Genomic DNA, 5,481 nt, shown 5'->3' on the forward strand with positions numbered 1-5,481 from the left:
TTTAGTTTCGTTAATAAGAATTGGCTGTAAGCGGGTATTTGGGTAAGATCTGGAATATTCATTAACCTGTGGAGGTAATGTGTCCGATCCTTTGGGGTTGGTAGAACTTTTTTATACGATGAATAAGAATTCAGTAATCTGCATCATATTTGACTTGGGTTCCTAGGTGCAGGCCTGAGGCTGGGTTACTTTAAGGGAACAGTGTTGTTGACTTCTGAGTAACCAGAGAGGTATTATAGAAGCTGTTTTGTGCTGGCTTGGTAAATCTAAGTATTGGAATATCCACCAGCTTTGGGGATTGCCTTCCCCATTCTTTGCAGTTCACCCTAATTGAGTGAACTCAGATGGCTCCCCTGGGATTCCAGTCACACCCTGGCCCTAGAGCCCCAAACCTTGGAGACCTGGACTCCCAGCAGTCCACTAGACAAACTGACCAGAAACAATGAATAGTAGGTGTCATAAATATAAAGGGAAGGGTAAACACCTTTGAAATCCCTCCTGGCCAGGGAAAAGCTCCTCTCACCTGTAAAGGGTTAAGAAGATAAAGGTAACCTCGCTGGCACCTGACCAAAATGACCAATGAGGAGACAAGATACTTTCAAAAGCTGGGAGGAGGGAGAGAAACAAAGGGTCTGTGTCTGTCTGTATGCTGGTTTCTGCCAGGGATAGACCAGGAATGGAGCCTTAGAACTTTTAGTAAGTAATCTAGCTAGGTATGTGTTAGATTATGATTTCTTTAAATGGCTGAGAAAAGAATTGTGCTGAATAGAATAACTATTTCTGTCTGTGTATCTTTTTTGTAACTTAAGGTTTTGCCTAGAGGGGTTCTCTATGTGTTTGAATCTAATTACCCTGTAAGATATCTACCATCCTGATTTTACAGGGGGGATTTCTTTATTTCTATTTACTTCAGTTTTTTACAAGAAGACTTTTAATAAAAAATAGAATGCTTTTTCATTGTTCTCAGATCCAAGGGTTTGGGTCTGTGGTCACCTATGCAAATTGGTGAGGCTTTTTATCCAACATTTCCCAGGAAAGGGGGGTGCAAGTGTTGGGAGGATTGTTCATTGTTCTTAAGATCCAAGGGTCTGGGTCTGTAGTCACCTAGGCAAATTGGTGAGGCTTTTTACCAAACCTTGTCCAGGAAGTGGGGTGCAAGGTTTTGGGAAGTATTTTGGGGGGAAGGACGCGTCCAAACAGCTCTTCCCCAGTAACCAGTATTAGTTTGGTGGTGGTAGCGGCCAGTCCAAGGATAACGGGTGTAATATTTTGTACCTTGGGGAAGTTTTGACCTAAGCTGGTAAAGATAAGCTTAGGAGGTTTTTCATGCAGGTCCCCACATCTGTACCCTAGAGTTCAGAGTGGGGGAGGAACCTTGACAGTAGGATTTAAAGCTGCTTCAGGGTAATAAGAATCAGACCCTGAAGGATGGACTTTCAAAATGCTGAAAAATCCTACAGCAAGAAAACAGAAGCATTTAATTCTGTAGCTATGCAATTATATTTGTTCTTACTATAACAAATATTACCATCAGTAATGTTGTATCAGTAATTAGTGAGTCAAAGCAGGAGTAAAATAAGTTCAAATGAAGAGTCATTAGTTTGGTGGAGTTTGGTGCAGCATAAGAATAGGTTTCATCTTCAATCACTATAAAGATTATGGGGTTTTTGCAGGCTTTACTTTTTAAGTGAAAAACACTGAATAACGATCAACGCCATAAAGTTAACTGATTTAATAAAGACACTGTCCATACTGGGATCAGAACATTCCTAGCTATAACCTTGAACATTCCTAGCTCCAACCAATGGTTTAACACAAGTTGTCTAACCATTAGGGATATTTTTGTTTGAGATTCATGCTAGAAACTAATCAGTTATATCCAACACTACTGGGAGCAAAGTGTACAGTATGGGCTGTGTAGCATGGTTTTCAGAAAAATATCCTTATACACACTGGTCAAGGAACACATGACCGAACTCTATTAGCAAGCACTGTTTTGTCACAATGGGCTTGATTCACCCATTCTAGCACAAAGTGTGAGTGTACAAATTTCACCAAGGGGACCTGAGCCTCCACTGTCCTGCACCTATTGTCATTGTTTGCACCAGGGCACCCTGCCTGTAAAATACTCCTATGAACTTTAAGACATTTGAAAGGTATAACACACACTATGTGGAATAACAACTAGGTTTCCAGTCCTGCCATGACAGCCAGATGGGCAGTCCCCTCCATCTATAAGGATCCCACTGAAGTGAGATGAACCTCCCTTAGAGCACATAGTGGGGACTTCTGACTAAGATTTTCAAAAACAGGTGACTAAACATAACTTTCTAAATTCAAAAGTGCTGACTGCTGCCCAAGAAGCAGCTCCCACTGATGTCAGTGGGAGCGACTGCATCCTCCACATTTTAAGAATCCGGTCACTCTTGTAGCTGCCTAAATATGATTGAAAAGCCTAATTTCTGATACTTATTTTTTTAAGCAAGCCTTGGCCTTTATGCTGTTTGTTTTCATGAACACATGCTTCTCCCCCTATTCCTCTCTGAAGAGAAATAAAAAAAACCTGACTGCTGTAAATCAAGGAAAATCCATAACTTGCTTGAGGTGAAACAGCTGTTGATTTAAGGCTCAACATATTTGGTAGCACATTGCTGCTAGGAAGATAAAATCTTTTTGACAAAGTTGTGACCATAAAAATCACAAGGCTTTAGTCAACATCTAAACAGTACTGTCATCTCACTTATAATAAATTAGAAGAAGAAAGAGTTGACATTCATATGGCATTTCAGTGTTTCAAAGTGCTTTACAAACATTAGCTAATTAATCTTATGGAAATGTGTACTGGAGATACAGTGAAATATAGCCCCAAATATGCCTCATAAAGGGAGATGAGAACTAATAAAACGTAGCATTTTCCTCAGTGTGTGACTGTAATTGGCTTGTTATATCACAAATATAAAAATCACGTCTTTACATTTTGCAGTCTAGTCTCCAGTTATTACATGGGTGTAATTCATACTAAGGTTAATTTGGGCTATAAGCATGTTTTGACTGCCAATTATGGCCTGAATCTCCCCTTCCATATACCTAGGGTTTGATTTTTATTTGTACTAACTCCACATCACACTGTTCTGGAAATGTGAAGTGGGCATAAATTAAATTGCCCCTCACTTTAAGTTTTCTTTATATTACTAGAATGGTGTAAAATGGCCTTGGTGACACAAGGGGCCAGATTCTCAATTACACCATTTACACTTGTGTGAGGTGGAGGGAAAACGCAACTGTTTCAGAACGATAGCTCAACCTTCACTTTGTGCCCAATTTGCCCCAGAGAGAATTATGGCAAAAGGCACAAAGCAGCAGAAAATCATGTCACATGCACTACATGGCAAATGGATAACTAAAGAGCAAAATTGGGACCTATCCCCCTTATATTTATTTCTTATTATTATTCAAAATGTTATTACCAGCAAACTGCTAACGGAAAATGGAGTATTAGTGAATCCATTGATGTGCATGGAAGTTTTTGTCCCACATGGCATATTGAAAATACAGTGAAATAAAGAGTGATATCTGTGATTTTCGTTCATTTGGGCTTATCTAGAGTTGTAGAGTAAAATCCTGAAGGGTGAAATCCTGACTCTCGTATTCAGTGGGAGTTTTGCCATTGATTTCAGTAGCTCCAGGATTTCACTCAAAGTCTTTGCTCACTTTGGGTCTGATCCAATGCCCACTGAAGCCCATAGGAATGTTTCTCTTTAGTTATGGGACTGTCTCCAGTCCTTATCTGCGAAACAGTATGTGATCATGTAATGAAAGCCCAATCATATTCCATAATTTGGAACACTTTCACATTACTGAGACACCCCGAAACACTTCTGCAAACAGTAGAACTACTGAGGCAAGGGCCTTCTGCATAGCCCAGCCACATTCTCTGTGCACCTGCACGGCACTTCTCACTGCACTGCTCAGTGAACCACATGTGTATGTGCAGTGCAGCCTTCCATAGCTACACCACTTCATGAACTTAGTGAGAAAATTGCAAAAACGAACATAGAGAGACTGCAATTTTCAGTGACTCATAACTAGTGTTGCTTTGATTGAGCTTTCATCAGAGCTCCCAAAATGGGCTATTGCCCTGCCAAATTTCTACTTTCTTCCACCAGCTGTTTCACTGTTACCGCTGTTTCAAAAAAAAAAAAAAAAAAAAGTGGAGATTTTCTTTATAAATGGGGAAAGTACTTATGCTGAAACAGCTGGCATATTTTCACTCAACCTTTCCAGGAACAGTCACCTTTGGGAAGAGACCGAACCTTCTACATTTCAGCCCCAAACTGGAAGGGTTGGGAAAGTTAAGTGACCGAAAATAAGGAGGTAGAGTTGAAATGCTTTATGCAAGTTTAACTATAGCAGTCGTTACGACACGCGTTCTAGTATCAGCTAAACGGACCCTAAAAGAATTTGTAATATATCGTTATTCAAAGATACGTTAGTGGGTTTTACAATGGGTCACACCTAGTTTCATTTTTTTTTTTTTTATAATTCACGAAGTATATTGACTGACTTTTCAGTTTGGGCTACATATTTTTTTTTACAGTAAATCCACTTGAATATCATTTTATGTATATTTCCAAAAGATATAGGCAGGAAAATATATTAAATAAGATCAGTGAATTCAAACATAATGCATCTTGCAGAAATTTTATGCAAAGAATCATGACAAAAGCCAGTTGGAAACCAGTATATATTTTTTGTTTCAGTGAAAAAATGAAAATTGATTTTTTTTTTTATTTTCTTATTCTTGATTGTCCTCAAAAGTTGAAAACTTTCTAAAATATGAAGAATTGTCTATGAAAATTTTCATTTTAAAAAAGGCCACTTGTGCTGAAAATGCATAAATCAGGGTAGTGTGCATGTACATGCATAAATCCGCCAGGGAATTGCTACGCAGATTGGGAAAGTTTAAACACATGACAGCATTCAGTGTGGCAACATTTTCAAGGGATTACAAGGGTATCCCTACATTTAAGGTCTTTTTTTTTTTTTTCCTACATAGCAAATATTGCCTGTCAGAAACTCACTTTTAGAAGTGCATAAGGGCATAACTTATCAATAGCATCACTAGAAAATGTTTGCTTAATGGGAATTACTCTCAGGAATTCTGGCATCCAGACACCTCCCCCCACCATATTAGAAAGTGCAACATGCATTTCGCTCTGCTGCTAGACAGCTATCCTGGCAACCCAGCTGTGACTGGTTCGGTCACAGGGACCCACTTGGGACTGTCACCTGATATGCTGAGATTACCTCTGAGCCTGTTTTCCCTGCCAGCTTTGGACTCCTGAACCCTGCCTTGTTGAGCCAGACACACTAGCCTGCTGAAACACAGACTCAGGTCTGGTCCATGCTCCCAAAGCTGCAGACTTTAACCAAAAACTGCTCAGCAGGTCACCTGTCTCCAGCACACAGACACCCAGCTCC

This window comes from Lepidochelys kempii, chromosome 1 (assembly GCF_965140285.1).
Source record: "Lepidochelys kempii isolate rLepKem1 chromosome 1, rLepKem1.hap1, whole genome shotgun sequence".
NCBI lineage: Eukaryota > Metazoa > Chordata > Testudines > Cheloniidae > Lepidochelys > Lepidochelys kempii.